At 44.6% G+C, this 18844-nt stretch overlaps 1 pseudogene; it reads right to left on the reverse strand.

Moving 5' to 3' along the window:
* LOC141271468 (uncharacterized) overlaps window positions 1–18844 on the reverse strand; it is a 339948-nt pseudogene that overhangs the window by 170421 nt on the left and 150683 nt on the right.

Here is an 18844-nt window from a genome sequence, read left to right on the forward strand (position 1 = left end):
TGACCCCAAAACAGCGAGCATTCTGCTTGGGAGTTATGGTTGAACCACCCAAGCCAATTTCAACATGAAGTAAAAGGTAGGTTATAGAGGGAGGGAATGTGAGGAGTTCAGTTTTGGAGCGATTCAATTTCAGATAAAGGGAGGACATGATGCTAGAGACAGCAGACAAACAATCCCTGGTATTTTGTACTAAGGTGGGAGAGCTGTCAGGTGAAGGTGTATAATTGTGTGCAATTAGTATGTGGATAGTACTGGAAACCAAATCTGCTGATAGTTAATCCAAAAGGGGCAGTGTATGGAGAGAAGAGGAAATGGCTTAGGATCAAACCTTGACAAGTAAGTGGAAGATTAGAGAAAGAAGAGCTGGCAAATTATACAGTAAAGGAGTTGTCAGAAAGGTAGGAGGAGAACAAAGAGAAAGGTGTCCGTGAGGCCAATAAAGCAGAGCATGGTGAGGAGGAATTGACGATCCAGTAGGGAGTAGTAACCATTGGATTTGGTTGTTAATAAATCGTTAAGAGATTTTAGTAAGGGCAGTTTCAGTATAGTGTACAGAATAGAAACTGGTTTGTAAATGGTCAAGAAAAAAGTTATATGAGAGATAGTGTATTAGACAAGAATGTACCAAGCATTCCAGGAGTATAAAGATGAAGAGGAGATTAGAGGCCGGTTATGATGGAGTGTTTGAATGAAGAAGGAAAGCATCCCTAAAGAGAGAGAGAGGTTACATACTTTAGTTAGGTAGGAAGTGACAGCTGGGAGAGCGACTCAAGCAGATGTGAGGGAATAGGATCATTGGTGTCAGGGGATTGTGCGAAAATGTCTTGATGGATATGGTTGAATTTTTTCTTGGAAATAAGTGGTCAATCGACAGTACTGAGGTTGGTGACAGGGCCCTGTAATCTAAGGCTCAAGAGGGTATGGAAAGTTTTGAAGAGTTGTTTTGAATTGTCGGATAGTGATGTGATGAGAGTGGTGAAGTAGGCTTGCTTGGATTATGGAGAGGAGAATTATTAGTTTTGAGCATGAACTTATTGTGGATGAAATCTTCTGCTGAAAGTAATTTTCTCCATTGACGCATGGCACACCTTAAGCACTGCTGAAGAAAATGTGTTTGCAGCACGTGCCAGGGTTACCGTTGTTTGTTTTGAGTTGTTGTCAGGGCTGCGGCTGCTCTCTGACTTCCTCTTGATGCTCGATTTGTCCGAAGGCAGGGACAGTGACGCCGGCGCTGATTGGGTGCAGGGCTCATGTGTCATAACAACCGCAGGACAGTCCCGGGAACACGAGTGCCAACACTGCTGTAACGGCGCCAGCACGGGAGATAAGTATCAGTGTTTTTATGTTATTGGCGCCAAACATTGTTATTGAGAAGGTGTTCTCTTGTAATGGACAACCTCTTTAAGGTTTGAAAGTTAGGCAACCCAGGCAAAGGAACAAAATGACACTGATATATCTGTCCACAACTACCCAAGTAACAGTATTTCCTTATGTGTGGAGGAGGTAAGTAATGAAGCCTATGGAGAGGTGGTTCTAAGGACTTTTTGAAGTGGGCAAGGGTTGGAGGAGTCTGGCGTGACTGGTATGAGACGTTTTGGCTCGGTCACAAATTTCACAAGCGAGCACATATTCCTTACAATCTCAAACTATAGTTTGCTACCAAAAATACATGGCCACAAGTTGAAGAGTATTATTATTCCCATGGTGACATACGAGAATTGATTGATGGGATCTCTGTAGGACTCACAGATGGTACTGAGGCGGAACAACAAACAATTTATGGGTGGTAACATTATCGGGTTCTAACTCTTGGGATCTGTAGATCTCCTCTACAAGATATAGATATACAGAAGATATAACTATGGCAAGAAAAGGAATTGGTACTTAGGCAACTAGATGAGATGGACAGGAACATCAGGAAAGCTCATCGGCTTTTATATTCTTATTCTCAGGTCTAAACATCACAACAAAATCAAATCTTGAAAAGTACAGAGCCCATCTAGCTTGCTTAGGGTTAAGTGACTTTATGTTTGGCAGCTTTGCAGGAAGTGGCACTATTCCTCAAAGGCCCACTTAATAGCCAATAATTCAGGATTACTGATTGTTGAGTGAGAGGCGAGGAATCTTGTGAGAACACTGCTCCAAACCCAACCTCAGTCACTCCTCACCTGTGCAGTTATCTGTAAGAATCTCCTCTTTCCACTGCTCATCATTCTTCACATATGTCTCTGTAGTATCAACATGAGTCAGATCTTTACCCTGAAACAAAAATTGTAAAGGTCAAAGACAGATGGAGACGTCGCGTGGAATGATTTAGAAGAACAGAAAAGATCATTTAACAAGATGACCAAAAATGACAAGATGACAGTAGTTATTACATAGTTGCAGGTTTTCTGTATAAATCCAAACTGGCGGCTCCTAATTCTAACCAGCAGTCTCCGTAACCAGAAAATTGTGAGACGATCCAGACAACATCTAGTGATCAGCTTTACATCCAATTCAAAAGATCTGCAGACTAGCAATGCTGCAAGTATAAAACACCGGAGTATACAATGCTGGTTAAAAGAGAATACCAGACATGATGGTGCTCAACTGTGCAGCAATACAATCTTCAAAAATTACAAAAGTAGAAGAAAAATTAGTTGCACTCACCACTGGTGCATTATTTTGTGCTCATTTATTCCAAGGTCATAAGGTCAAGTTTCAAAATGCCACAAAAGTATATTTGCAAATGTCGGGACCACTGGGGTACCCATGGCGGTACCAGCTGCCTGGGTATACCAGTGTTGCGCAAATTGAAAGAAATTATGTCCCAAAACAAAGTATAAGTATTTACATATAAACATCAATAGTTAACGCTCGATATTATTATTCTCCAACCGATGTCTTACAGCCTGTATACCGGCACCGTGTGGGATGTGGATGTACAGGCTCTCGATGTCGATCGTTGCCATATGAAATCCGTCTTGCCAATTAAGCTGGGCCAGAATTTGTAACAAAAAATCCTGCGTCCTGTATATACAAGGGAGTTTTTTCAACCAAAGGGCGTAACATCCAGTCCAAGTATCGAGATAGAAGTAAATGAACCCTGTCCCGCTATTACAGGACGTACAGGGGATCGTCTATTCATTTATGGATTTTGGTAATAGAATACTAGTATGATTTTAGGATATTCTACCATTACATTGTTTTCAAAATTGTGTCATAATACCTCTCTCAACTCACAATCGCTCTCCATGGGAGTGTGTGGGATCTGAACTTAAAGATATATAGGCATTTTTATCATGTAATTGTTAATTGGATTTAGCAATTTAGTATGCATGGGACAGGAGGAATTCACTACGGGTGGAAAAAAGGCGATTCCGCAGCTAAATAAGAAAGGGTTCTTACTTACTGTACAATTAGAGTAGTCAGACTGTGGAATGCCCAACCACAAGAGGTAGTAATGGCAGGCGCTATAACAGCTTCTACAAATGGGTTGGATGTTTTCCTTAGCACAAATGGCATTGTGGGTTATAGATAAAGAATTTAAAATTGGTGGCGGAAGGTTGAACTTGATGGACCTTGGTCTTTTTTTCAACCTATGTAATTATTTAACATGACCACAATATTACACCCCTTGTCTGCTGGTTTTATAACTATGTCTCTGTTGGAGCTCAATCAATTCAGAGCCTGTTCCTCCTTGGTCCTCAGTTTGTGTTCCCTCATAGGTACAGTAAAGAGGTTGTCTGACCCTGAAAAACAAATTTTTTTTTAACTTAATCTGTGCTGTATTGCAATATATTAAACCCCTATAAATTTTGTTTTTGGTTTCTACTTTTTGTTCAGCCTGAAATTCCCTTCATTCCCTGCACCCAGTTCATTTACATTCTCCTCTCCCAGATCAGGGAGCTTGCTGGGCTTTTTTTCTAACCTCACAGCCAGGGCTAGCCCCGTCCCAGGCCTCAGTGTTCGACACCGCCCTCTGCCCGTCCACTACACACTCATTGGCTGTTTGTCGTATCTGCCTTAGCCACACCCTCTGCCCGCCCACTACACACTCATTGACTTTTAGCATCTTCCCCAGCACCGCCCTCTGTCACGCCTACTACACACTCATTGGCTGTTAGTATCTGCCTCAGCGCCACCCTCTGTCATTCATCCCAGCATTGGAGGTGACAGAGCAGCGATCCTGTGTCCTCATCTCTAGTGCAGCACCGGTCATTACACCTCACATCTATCGTGCTACTAAAGTTGTGACTTGTCCCCTACATTACATCTGTCAGTGCCAGTTGTAATGCATTGGGTCCATTCTGTGTCCAGTGATGAGGCTCAATGTCTGGTAGTTAGTAATGCAGATTTAATGTGGCATCATTGATGAGATGACGGGGCTGGTAATTACCCCATGGATGGGAACCATGCTTGTATTTCTTGTACTACAGATGCAGCAGTGCTGCGGTTGTGTAATGGAGCAGGCACAGCTATCTACATGTAGTAGAGCAGTGTTTGGGCTTCTTGATAACAGCTGGGCTGAGATGTCTCATCAGTTTGGTTCCCATAATTATGTAAGTTATGGGATGTACATGAACACTTACTGATTGCCGTCTTTCCAGGTTCCCATTGCCGCTCCAGTTTCCTTGAGCCCATGTGACCTGAAATCAGACCTGCTAGATGACACAGGGATTTGTGTGTGAACCAGAAGTCAATGGCGTCCTGTTCTGAGTTTCATAGACTTACACTAGTAAAGCAGCTACATGGCGCTGAAAACCAGAGAAGACGGCGATCAGTGAGTATATTAAAGGGGTTGTCAGCTCTAAAGCTGCATAGAGTGACTGCAGACTTGTGAAGCCTCACAGTGAGCGCATTGCGCATTGCGAGGATTCTCCGATGCCGGGAGCGGTGATCATGTGACTGCTAGTATGTGATTTGCAACTTCCCGGCCACATTCCGACTAAATGGCCACAGCCTCACTCAATACATTTGCATGGAGCGAGGCTGTGCTCATTGAGAGGATGATGGGAGTGATGCTTCACGCAAGATTACGATGTAAGACACAGATGAAGTAATTCTTTCCTTATCTGGACATTTGGACTGACGCCCGGAAACTAGATTGTAACCTGTTTTTAGCTGTCTCAGTAACCTTCTACTGCTATGAATTAACACTTTTTATGAAACTTTCTTATTAACATTCCACTGTAATGAATCATTATTTCGCTGCTTGTAGAACAAAGGCATTTTACTGCGCATGTATGACAACAAACTAAGATTATTAGTATAAATAAAAGGGACAGCTCCAATAGAGGCAGGCGCGCTCAGGGGCTTCCCAGTACTTGATTATACACTACGTGTCTGTGTATTTCTTGTTACGGGGATACCCCGACTCCAACAAGGACCCTCCATGGCTGAATGATCCTAACAATTCCTGGCGCCCGAAACAGGGACCCGAGGTCTGCGTATTCCTTCAAGTTCATCGACCGGCACGAGTAACCGCTGAGATTGGGACATCGGAACAGCAGATGACAAACCTGGCCAGGTAAGAGACACTGTTAGTTCTCTTACATCTGCTCTGCGATAGTCCGTAAATTTCATGCATATCTTGTGTTGGGATTGAGGAACTAGTAGAGAAGGATACCTATAGCTCGGGTCATTCATGTATATACTGTAGGATCTGCCGAAGGAGAGGTCAGAGAAGGTTATGAAACGGATGGTATGAAAGAGATGTGGATGTCGGGAATAGCCTCATAAGCCGCACTAAGGTAGATGACATAAGTATTACGGAGATTGCCTAACTGAGTCATAAGGTTGTGTCCTTTCGGGGAAACCTTCGCTCACGCTTAACTCCCGAACCTTTGTCCTCCTTTTTGACGGATAAGAGATTGACAGAATGAGCCCATGGAAGTAATGATAATACTCCAGGGACACGATATATAATGGAGACTGTATGGTTCATTTTATGTATTGTTGGTCTTGCCCTTGTTGCCATATATATGTGTGTTAGAATTACTCTACACTTCAGACAAAACGGTCCAGAGAAACCGTTTCAGATACTGGCTCCTTAGGACAGAATAGGTAACGAGGAAAGGTAGAATATAGAATATATTTTATCTAACCCAAAAAGCCTCCTAAGGTAGGAATAGTCAGGAAAAATGGGCAACAAGATACTGGCTCCTTAGGACAGAATAGGTAACGAGGAAAGGTAAAATATAGAATATATTTTATCTAACCCAAAAAGCCTCCTAAGGTAAGAATAGTCAGGAAAAATGGGCAACAAACAGACTAAGACCACAAATGATGAACAAGATGTCTATACAATCGTGAAAGAAAGGTGTGGTGTAGAAGCAACTAAGAATTTAGGGAAAGTTTGCAAAACTTTTCAGGTAGCAAGGCATGACAGGTTTAACAGGAAACTATGGGAGGACATTCGGGTTAGAAAAGCAGGAGTGATAAGAGACAAAGGATGGTAGAGTCCAAATTTTGGTGCCTGATGACCAAGAGTCTCTAGAAAACATTGTAAAAGTCCAAGCCTTAGAGGATGAGAAAGATCCTGCCCCTACCCAAATTATTTTAGATCTTTCTGAGGTACCAGAAAAATTATGGGCACAACATGACACCGATGTAGGACTAATGCCAATAGCTCCTGTAAAAGTCACTCCTGTTCCAGGTGTGACACTACCCCAATTGAGACAGTATCCTATTAGTGCCCAACAAGAACACGCCATAGGAGAACAGATAAAAGATTATCTAAAAACTGGAGTACTGATAGAAGTAAAGTCACCAGCCAATACACCGTTGTACCCCGTAAAAAAGAAATCTACTGAGGGGTCAGCTGCTAGGTACCGGATGGTACATGATCTAAGAGAGATAAATAAAATTTTGGAACCTATTACTCCTGTTGTGCCAAATCCACACACGTTGCTATCACAGATCCCAGCAACAGCACGAGTATTTTCTGTCATAGACTTATCAAATGCATTTTTTTCAGTACCATTACACCCAGACTGTTACAAACTGTTTGCATTTACATTTAAGAATAGACAATTAGCATGGACAAGATTACCACAGGGTATGATACATTCACCTACCTTGTACTCAGAAGCTATGAGATCAGTTCTTCAAAATTTCAAACCTACGGATGAGGTTGTAATTCTCCAATATGTTGATGACCTATTGTTATGTGCCCCTGCTCAAGAGTCCGCAAACAGCAACACAATAAGGTTGTTAATATTTCTAGCAGACATGGGCTGTAAAGTTAACAAGAAAAAAGTACAACTTTGTATGACTACGGTAGTATTTCTAGGACACTGCATTTCACAAGGTATTCGGCACCTCACCGCCGACAGACTAAAAATCATTAGAGATCTTGTTCCTCCCAAGAACTACAAAACATTAAGAGCATTTTTGGGAATAGTATCACACTGCAGACAATGGGTTATACATGCTAGTCAGCTTATGCAACCTCTATATGATTGTTTAAAAATCGAGCCTTTCCAGTTAACTGAATTAGCGCTCATAGCCTTTCAAGACCTCAAGAAAGGTCTCATGTCAGCCCCGGCCTTGGGAATCCCAGACTACGCCAAACCATTCCAATTAATGGCTGCGGAAATGTCTAATCATGCTACAGGAGTACTAACACAGAAACATAAAAATAAACAAAGACCTGTTGCATACTATTCTGCTCAATTAGATAATGTTACCAAAGCTGCACCATCATGTGTCAGAGTAGTAGCAGCTGTCTCTCTTTTGGTAGAAAAAGCCTCAGAAATAGTACTAGACCATGCCTTAATAGTACAAACTACACATGATGTACATGGCATACTGAATCAGGTATTGCCAAAACACATTTCAATGGCTAGACATCTTAGATTACAATGCTCCTTACTAATGCCACCAAACCTCACTTTTCGCCGCATATTGTCTCTAAATTTAGCCACTCTGTTACCACTAGAGACAAAGGGGGGAGTGGAAGGAGGTCAGGAAGACGAAGATGAAAATTTTTTACAATACCACGAACAAGACAATATAATACATGATTGCTTACAGTGTATAGAACAAGAAACACAAGGGCTACCTAATGTACAGGACACCCCTCTTGACAATCCAGACCTACATATGTATATAGATGGTAGTAGGTATGCAGATGAAACTGGTAACTTTCACACAGGTTATGCCATTGTATCAGATTATGATGTTATTGAAGCTGAGCCAATGCAGGCCAGCTGTTCAGCCCAGGAAGCTGAACTATTAGCTCTAATACGAGCATTACAGTTAGCAAAAGAAAAAACCGCTAATATTTTTTACTGATATGCATATGGTATTGTACATGATTTTGGATGTATATGGAGAGCTGGAGGTTACATGACAGCTTCAGGTCAACCAGTAAAACATGGACAAATGATTAGACAAATCCTAGAATCAGCTGCCTCAACCAAACAAGTAGCAGTAATAAAAGTACCTGCACATGTAAGACTCGACACCGAGATAGCTAGGGGTAATGACCGAGCCGACAAGGCTGCTAAGCGAGCTGCAGTAAAACCTCTGACAACTGACCACACTATTAGTGCAGTATCAGAATTTGACTTAATTACACGGCTCAAAGAAGCCCACCAGCAGGTGAGTAGAGAAGAAAAAGAAGAGTGGCAGAAACAGGGGGCAGAAGAAAAAGAAGGACTATGGAGAAAAGGAGATGAGCTTTGTCTCCCCCGAGCATGGTACCCTGTTGTGGTCAGTGAAGCCCACGGACCTACACATGTGTCTGCAAACGGTATGATACAGAGGGTCAGACAGAAGTGGTTAGCCCCAGGGTTCGGCCAGGTAGCTCGAGCAAAATGTGGTTCTTGTGAAATCTGTTTAGCCCACAATCCAGGACAGACTGTTAAGACCCCCCAGAAGCACCATGTAAGACCACTATATCCGTTCCAGAGACTTCAGATCGATTACATCCAGATGCCTAAGCATGGACACTATAAGTATGTACTGGTATGTGTGGACATGTTTTCGGGGTGGCCAGAGGCTTATCCAGTTCATACAGCCACGGCTAAAGTCACTGCAGTAAAAATAGCACATGAACTGGTACCCCGTTATGGTATCCCAGAAGTGATCGAGTCAGATAGAGGTACACATTTTACTGGAGAGATCTTTCAGAATGTAATGAAAATGTTGTGTATAAAAAGTGAACTACACACCCCTTACCACCCACAGAGTTCTGGTAAGGTTGAGAGAATGAATGGAACACTTAAGTTAAAAATACAGAAAGCCATGGCAGAAACACAGAAACCATGGACTGAGTGTCTCCCAATAGCATTGTATTCAGTCAGAAACACCCCCCAGGGAAAGAGCAAACTCACCCCCCATGAAATATTGTTTGGTAGAGTTGCCAATACAGGATTGTATTTCCCACAGACTTTAATGTTAGAAACTGAAAGCTTAACTGCTTATGTGCAAAATTTATGTAAGCATGTGTCTAAAATACACTCTTTAGTGTTCTCTTCCATTCCAGATCCAGATTCCATTGAGGGAACGCACAAGCTGCAACCAGGAGACGAAGTCTACGTAAAAAGACATAACAGAAGAACGCTAGAACCCAGATTTGAGGGTCCATATCAGGTGTTATTGACAACTCCAACTGCAGTAAAATTGGAAGGAATATCAGCATGGGTACATGCAAGCCATTGCAAAAAGAAATAGTGGTGATTGTACTTGTGTTAGCTATAACGATAGATCAGGGAGACCTGTGGGATAAACTAAGTTCCCCAAAACCTACAGATAATAAATTTATAAAACATCATGAGACATTGGTAAACGGGCTGCTCGATGGCGGACAGAAAATAGCAGACTGTTGGATTTGTACGCATTCTCCAATATCAGCCACGAGCATACCCTTCCTGGCCGTACCCATGACCCCTGAGGAAGTGTTTACATGGACTAATTGCTCAGACAAATTAGCAAATAACCAAACCGTTAATTCTAGATTATGGAACACCACTGTTGCCATCCCAGTTGTGGGGTGGGTGGGATTTCCCTGGTGGCAAGGTAATATGACCGGAAAAATAAACAACTTACAATATTTAGCGTTTAAAGGAGGTGTATGGGTTCCTAGAAATAAGACGGGACTAACAGACTTAGGGTTAATTCCTACAGAAAATATACAACTCAGTTTTAGTAGCACAGTATCTTCTTCTCAACCTTTTAAACCTGATATAGTAGAAAAATACATACACAATAATGGTTGGAAATATTCACAATTATTCCCCGATGGAAACAATGATACATGTTCAAAGATACCAGGTAATATATTATGTAATGAGTCAAGTGCATATGACCCAGGTACACCGACTTGTGAAAATCCAGATGCAGGATACTGTAGTCCATTAGGTCAAAAACCCCCTTGGTGTATACTTCAGAATGTATCTAAATTTTTAGATTTGGTACATAGGTTGGTGCTCCAACACTCTGCAATATGGGATCTGCCTGAAGGAACCTTCTGGATTTGTGGAAATGGAGCATACAAATGGCTCCCAGTAGGAATAAAAGGTACATGTACTCTAGGACGCTTAACACCGGCCACATTTATAGTTTAGAATCAGCAGGTAGACATGCAAGCAGTACCTAAACACACACTATACAAAAGAGCAGCCGACAACTCGCCTAGACCTTCAGGTAGGCCACATGTGGTCCAAATGGGAATTCCTAATAAAATATTCAGCACTTTTTTTGTGTATCCAATGTTGATGCAGATGTGGGATGAATATGACAGACACAATGACCAAAATAAAGATAGCTGGTGGTCAGACACCTTCTCCTTTCTCAACCCAAAGAACTGGTTTAAGGGTATTGGAGGTTGGGTGGCTGGAATTCTGCAAGGTATATTACAGATTGTGCTAATTATAGTAGTCATATATGTAGTGTTTAAAATAGGATTAAAAATTATTTTAATATGCATAAATAAGCTTTGTAACACGGACTCAAGAATATGAAAGAAAAGAAATCCCGGACCAGGTCTTCTACCAAAAGTCCATAAGGAAGAATCAAAGGGGGGACTGAGAGGATGATGGGAGTGATGCTTCACGCAAGATTACGATGTAAGACACAGATGAAGTAATTCTTTCCTTATCTGGACATTTGGACTGACGCCCGGAAACTAGATTGTAACCTGTTTTTAGCTGTCTCAGTAACCTTCTACTGCTATGAATTAACATTTTTTATGAAACTTTCTTATTAACATTCCACTGTAATGAATCATTATTTCGCTGCTTGTAGAACAAAGGCATTTTACTGCGCATGTATGACAACAAACTAAGATTATTAGTATAAATAAAAGGGACAGCTCCAATAGAGGCAGGCGCGCTCAGGGGCTTCCCAGTACTTGATTATACACTACGTGTCTGTGTATTTCTTGTTACGGGGATACCCCGACTCCAACAAGGACCCTCCATGGCTGAATGATCCTAACATCATCTAGTCGGCTTGTGGCCGGGAGTATGAAAATAACATACCAGCAGTCTGTAAGCCATACCTCCAACTCCGACTCCCCAATTTCCATGACACCGACTCCAACTCCGACTCCCTCATACATAGCCCATGTTTAAGTGATTAACTTACTGTAGCACAGATTCATCTCAGCTAAAAGTCTAGACCCTTAGATCAGGAATAGGACAGACATTTATAGGACATTTCATAACTTTCCTAAATTCTTATGAAAAAATATTCCCCACAAACTGCATTGAACTACTGTACCCAATATATTATATATTTTAGGACTCGGAGTCGGTCCATTTTATACTGACTCTGACTCCATCAAAATGGACACCGACTCCGACTCCATAGCCCTGCACATGATCACCGCTCCCGGTGCCAACACTGAAGTCACATAGAGTGACAGCAGACTTGTAGCTCTAGACCGGACAACCCCTTTAATAGCACACCAGCATGAGAACAGGTCATTCTTTGCGTCCATCTGCGCCCGTGCAACACAATTAAGGAGTGACAATGGGATGCTATGATAGCCGGGAGTCTGTTGAAGACGTCCATGCCCGCCATCCTGTCGATCCATTGGAACCCAGCCTGTGACCGGGCTTCATAGTGTAGCGCCCCGAGGGTTCGGCAGCTACAGGGGTATTGCACCTCTGCCAGAGGTGTGATATTCCACTCCCAGGTAAGGATGGAGTGTGGACCAGGGCTCAGTTAGCTGCATGCATCACACACACCCCATTTCCGGGGGACAGCTCAACGGTGTTCCCATTAGTATGCAGGCACGACAGACCATGTCCCTGGCTGGAGTTGGGAGGGGGGAGGAAAACCCAGTGATGTTGGAGCAGAAGGGGACGGTTTCTGTAGCATAGGTAGGAGCTCATTGGGGGCAGGTCACCTGAGCTCAGCACAGAGAAGCAGATAAAATGGAGGAGCCATCTTAGATCAGTGTTCAGACAGTGAGAGGAGAAGACAGGGAGCGGAGGCTCTGTAGGAGCTCTGCTCAAAGGCAGGCCTATGGTGAAGGCCGGAGCCTGGGAGGAGAAGGAGAAGTAGGCCTAGAGAAAAGTCCGAGGAAGGAGGAGAAGAAGGAACAGGAAAGGAGGAGAAGTGACAGAGAAGCAGAAGGGCTCAGAAACAAGAAGGCAGAAGGGACCCTAAGAACCCACGAGATATCGGGTGAAGGGTCAGGCAGAAAAGGGTACTGGATCCCAAATTGGTGAAGGTAAATTATCCCTCAGCCAAGAACCGGAGGTCGTGATCATTTGCTGGTGCGACCCCCTGCTAAACCTGCTAGGAAGGCACCATATAGGATAGAAGGGAAACGGGGCCCACGTTTACCCGCATAGATCCGCGGCAGCTGGACAGATGTTTGGTCACTGGTGGGGCACGAGCCAGAGAAAGGATAGAAGGGAGTCCTGTGCCATACTCCTGAATTGCCTGGGGGTTGACCGAGCCCCTCACCTGGTGGACGCAGCACAACTCGGGCAATCATTACCGGCGAAAGTGACTTGGAGTATACGAACTGTGAGTAAAAGACCCTGGACTGCAGCACGTTGTCGTTGTGTTTCTTACTGCGCCAGCACTAATGGTACTGGGACGACCAGCACTACAAAACCCACCATCTACGCTCACTGCCCTGGGGCTACACTCCTCCCGTGGGGAGTTGTACTATTCCCTGCTGCACCCACAACACCAGCCTCAGCGGTCTGCTCTGCAGCGGCGGTTCACTCTGACCGCAATCCACGGGTGGCGTAGTCGGACATTACCTAAAATATATAAAAGACTGCCACTGGTCTGACCACCCTGAGCCACGGGACCAGGTCGCCACTACTACTCCCAGCATTGCCCTGAAGCCCGGTTCCGAGTGCCCCACGGCCCAGGGGGTGAGTCAATAGGAGACTGTGATTTTTACTACATAGACCAATACTGAAGTACTGCAGAATATAGTACAATCAATTGATGATTGGAGGCTCAAATCCTCTAATGCAGGGGCGGGGAACAGTTTTTCTGCCGAGGGCCATTTGGATATGTATACCTAAATCACGTGCTAACTCTGCCCACAAGGTACGTCCTGACGCTGGCACTGGTGTCAGGACGTAACCTTTCATTGCACGTGCCTCAGCATTCAGTAGTGAACACTGTGTGTACGTGCTCACAGAGCAAGAAGAAATTAAAGGGCCTGCGGCAGTCAAAATGCAGCTGTCGGCCCAAGTACTGTGATCCCCAGGAATCTGCTCGGGGACCGGATAAAAGTCGTCAAGGGCCTGAGGTTCCTCATCTCTGTTCTAAGAAGATTAATAAATACAGTGAAAAGTAAAAAAGAAAAATACAAGTTACTCAATTAAAAATAAGAATATTAAGCCCAATACCCCGCATCCTCACCCTCGGGCGATTTTCCGTTTTTTCCTCCCCTTCTTCCGAGAGCCATAATTTTTTTTTTGCCGGTAAATATAGCAGTATGATGGTTTGTTTTTTGCGGGACGAGTTGTACTTTTAAATAACACCTTTCATTTACCACAATGTACTGAAAAACAGAAAAAAATTCCAAGTGCATTGAAATTGCAAAAAAAGTGCAATTCCACAATAGGGTTTTGGATATTTTAATTACCTTGTTCACTATATTGTAAAACTGACCCAGCAATATGATTCCCTAGGTCAGTACGATTATGCAGCTACCAAACATGTATAAGTTTTTGTTTTTTTTTAATCGGTGAAAAAAAAAATCACAAATTTCGACATTTCTTAACGCAGCAATACCAAATGTGTTTTTTTTTTCATTGTTTTATTTTCAATGGGGCAATTGTGGATATGAAGCTGTGATTTTTTTCATATTTGTTTTTTTTAATATAGTATTTAATAGTCCCCTTAGGGGACTTGAAGCTGCGATCAAGTGATCGCCTGTTGTACATTGCAATGCTTCAGCCGGCCATGAGCCGGCGTTCATAGGAGGATTACAATATTAAAAAAAAAGCCCAGCTAACCCCTTTAAATATCTCTGACAACCTGTTTGTAAAACAGGTCCAAAGCAGAGCCAGCAGGCAAGGGAGCATTTAAAGGGGTATTCCCATCTCCAAGATCCTATCCCAATAAGTAGTAGGTGTAGTAATAATAATATTAGCAAATATCTCCAATTAGAAATGTAGTATACTATTTTTGATTCACTATCTCTCTTTCCTCATGTGCAGGCATCGCAGGACCTCAGGTATCCATGATTATGTCCACTGATAAAGTCACAGTTAGCTAGTTGCTAGTGGTCGTAACCATGGATACCTAAGGTCCTGCGATGCCTGCACATGAGGAAAGAGAGATCGCGAATCAAAAATAGTATACTACATTTCTAATTGGAGATATTTGCTATTATTATTATTATTACACCTACTACATATTGGGATAGGATACCCCTTAAATACCCCTTTAATGAAGAGAGGACCTCACATGTAAATGGAGACATTTTGTTATCAGATGATGCTATCCTTTAGGTTTCTAGTAAGGCATCTAAAACTTTAGAATAAGGCTATGTGCCCACGATGCAGAAATGAAGCAGAAAATTTCTGCAGCATTTCTGCATCTCCCTGGCAGAAAACACGCATGCAGATTGTGCATGCGTTTTTCCTGCAGAATACATGCGGATCCACATGCGTTTCCACATGTGGATTGACAAGCGCATTCCAGGCGATTTAAGCATCACCTGGAAAGTGCTTGACAACTAGGTCACACTATATAAATCCATGCAGCCGACAGGGATTTATATAGTGTGACCCAAGAGAGTGTATATACTTACCTCCGATGGCCCGCGCTGTCCAGCTCAATCCATTCTCCCTCGCCGGCAACATTGAATTGAAAGACCTGCCGACGTCAGCGTCACGTGACCCGTCACATGACTCTGACGTCAGCGCAGGTCCTACAACTCACAGCAAGTGCCGGGAACCAAGTAGGAGCGGTGCGCGGGCCGACAGAAGGTAAGAATACATTTATTTTTTATTTTATCTTGTTTTACAGCTTTTTTAATGGTACCTGGGTGTGGATGAGACTCTCCTCTCCTTCACACTCGGGTACCATCCGCACGTTAGAAAGCGCCAATTACGCAAGTACAGATGCAGTCTTGCGGAATTGGCGCGTTCTAATGCAAGTCAATGGCGGCGAAAACGCCGCGTTTCCGCAAAATTAATTGACATGCGGCGGATTTTTGAGCGCAGCCTTTACGCTGCGGAAAAATCCGTATCATGGGCACAGCACATGCGGATTTCAATTGGGGAACATTGCTGCCCTTCTACCATGCGTTTTTAATGCGTTTTCGCGGCGTTTACGCAACTGCAAAAACGCCGCGGAAACGCATTAAATACGCATCATGTGAACTCAGCCTAAGAATCCTGAAAATTCAGAATAATGCTATAACTCAAAACATCAATCGGTTGTTCCCCTGCAGGTGAGACCTGTTTGCTCTGGAAGCCGAATCTCGTATTTCATTTGCTTTTGTTGTTCCCTATGGATTGACCATCTAAACTTGCTGAGCTCCCTACAATTTCCTGATTACCCATATGGTTATGAGATGATATTTCATCATTAATACTGGAATCTGAGTCTGTCGTCCAATAATCAGTGAAATTCACAGGTTTTTTTTATCGCTGTTCCGGAAACATTTGGTATTTTCATTCCACTGAAAAATTCTGTCTTGATCAAAATCTGAGTCTTCTGTGTCAGGATATAGCGGCAGACCGGATTTGTTTGGCAGGTATTGGGTTTGACACACCACAGGATTAAGATCGAAGGATTATGAAAGCTGAGGAATCAATAAAAATGACTGCCATGTTCCAGGTGTAAAGGAATAGAAGATGCTGGGTATCTCTGAAATAAATTGCTGTGTGACATAAAGGTATATTTGTGATGCTGCGGGATCTACTGTTATTACAGGACATTGATGAAAAGTGCCGTAATTATATGGTTAATGCTATGGTTTAATGTATCCCATTTATGTAGAAATAATGGAGTGTACGCAGCTGGGAAGGGGAGAGTTACAGGGGGTCAGCCCTGCAGCTGGACAGGGGAGAGTTACAGAGGGTCAGCCCTGCAGCTGGGCAGGAGAGAGTTATAGAGGGTCAGCCATGCAGCTGGGCAGGAGAGAGTTACAGAGGGTCAGCCCTGCAGCTGGGCAGGGGAGGGTTACAGAGGGTCAGCCCTGCAGCTAGGCAGGGGAGAGTTACAGAGGGTCAGCCCTGCAGCTGGGCAGGGGAGAGTTACAGATGGTCAGCCCTGCAGCTGGGCAGGGGGAGAGTTACAGAGGGACAGCCCTGCAGCTGGACAGCGGAGAGTTACAGAGGGTCGACCCTGCAGCTGGACAGCGGAGAGTTACAGAGGGTCGACCCTGCAGCTGGGAAGGGGAGAGTTACAGAGGGTCAGCCCTGCAGCTAGACAGCGGAGAGTTACAGATGGTCAGCCCTGCAGCTGGGCAAGGGAGAGTTACAGAGGGTCAGCCCTACAGCAGGGCAGGAGAAAGTTACAGAGGGTCAGCCCTGCAGCTGGGCAGGGGAGAGTTACAGAGGGTCAGAACTGCAGCTGGGCAGGAGAAAGTTACAGAGGGTCAGCCCTGCAGCTGGGCAGGAGAGAGTTAAAGAGGGTCAGAAGTGCAGCTGGGCAGGAGAGAGTTATAGAGGGTCAGACCTGCAGCTGGACAGCGGGGAGTAACAGAGGGTCGGCTCTGCAGATGGGAAGGAGAGAGTTAAAGAGGGTCAGAACTGCAGCTGGGCAGGAGAGAGTTACAGAGGGCCAGCCCTGCAGCTGGATAGCGGAGAGTTACAGAGGGTCAGCCCTGCAGCTGGACAGCGGAGAGTTACAGAGGGTCAGCCCTGCAGCTGGGCAGGGGAGAGTTATAGAGGGTCAGCCCTGCAGCTGGGCAGGGGAGGGTTACAGGGGGTCAGCCCTGCAGCTGGGCAGGGGAAAGTTACAAAGGGTCAGAACTGCTGCTGGTCAGGGGAGAGTTACAGAGGGTCAGCCCTGCAGCCGGGCAGGGGAGAGTTACAGAGGGTCAGCCCTGCATCTGGGCAGGGGAGAGTTACAGAGGGTCAGCCCTGCAGCTGGGCAGGGGAGAGTTACAGAGAGTCAGCCCTGCAGCTGGGCAGGGGAGAGTTACAGAGAGTCAGCCCTGCAGCTGGGCAGGGGAGAGTTACAGAGAGTCAGCCCTGCAGCTGGGCAGGGGAGAGTTACAGAGGGTCAGCCCTGCAGCTGGGCAGGGGAGAGATACATAGGGTCAGCCCTGCAGCTGGGCAGGGGAGAGTTACAGAGGGTCAGCCCTGCAGCTGGGCAGGGGAGAGATACATAGGGTCAGCCCTGCAGCTGGGCAGGGGAGAGTTACAGAGGGTCAGCCCTGCAGCTGGGCAGGGGAGAGTTACAGAGGGTCAGCCCTGCAGCTAGGCAGGAGAGAGTTACAGGGGGTCAGCCCTGCAGCCGGGCAGGGGAGAGTTACAGAGTCAGTCCTGCAGCTGGGCAGGGGAGAGTTCCAGAGGGTCAGCCCTGCAGCTGGGCAGGGGAGAGTTCCAGAGGGTCAGCCCTGCAGCTGGGCAGGGGAGAGTTCCAGAGGGTCAGCCCTGCAGCTGGGCAGGAGAGAGTTCCAGAGGGTCAGCCCTGCAGCTGGGCAGGAGAGAGCTACAGAGAGTCAGTCATAGACTACATAGACTGTAGTTGCAGTGGGGCTCTGTAGAGGGAGGTTGGGGCTCCATCTATTGCTCATTGTTGGCACTTGAGGAATGATATTAGGTTTGCGGAAAAATCTAGTAGAAAGGGAGAAGTTTACTCTATAAATAGACCCCTGGTTGCTGTTAGAGCTCATTCGTAGATTGAGAGTTGAAGAGAGAGAAGCGAAATACTGAGAAGTAAGGAGAAAGCTGGAACAGGATATTGAGCTTCTAAACTGATCCTAATACTGACACACGGCTGAGAAAATGGAGAACAGCTGGTAAGACCTGGGACCGGGTCAGAGATCTGATGAGGAAAGAGCATCTCTAGTGGCAGTGAGACGGGGTCCAGAAAGGTATCCAAGGGTTTATGTGCAAACTAAGAAAGTAAGGAGAAAGGCTATGTATAACACAGACTTGGAGTTTATAGAAATAAGTCTAGATAGCCAAGTCAGGGCACAGATCATACACTGGGAGGCAGCAGGAAGAAGGAAAGGAAAGAGCCATCAGGAAAGATGGAGACAACTAATGAATGTAACTGCTGGATACTGTATAAGTTATGCCCCATCACGTGAAACCATTCAGTATGTGCCTGTGTTGGAAACAGATGATGTGATTGACAAGTTATGTACATGCTATTCTTTCTATATACTGTATATATTACATCAAGTTAATCAGTAAAATTCAGTTTATTTTCATAACATTAACAGAATCGTCTCTTGTCTATA

Source organism: Phyllobates terribilis, unplaced genomic scaffold, assembly GCF_046119375.1.
Source record: "Phyllobates terribilis strain yellow unplaced genomic scaffold, ASM4611937v1 Scaffold_5__5_contigs__length_657084704, whole genome shotgun sequence".
Classification (NCBI taxonomy): domain Eukaryota; kingdom Metazoa; phylum Chordata; class Amphibia; order Anura; family Dendrobatidae; genus Phyllobates; species Phyllobates terribilis.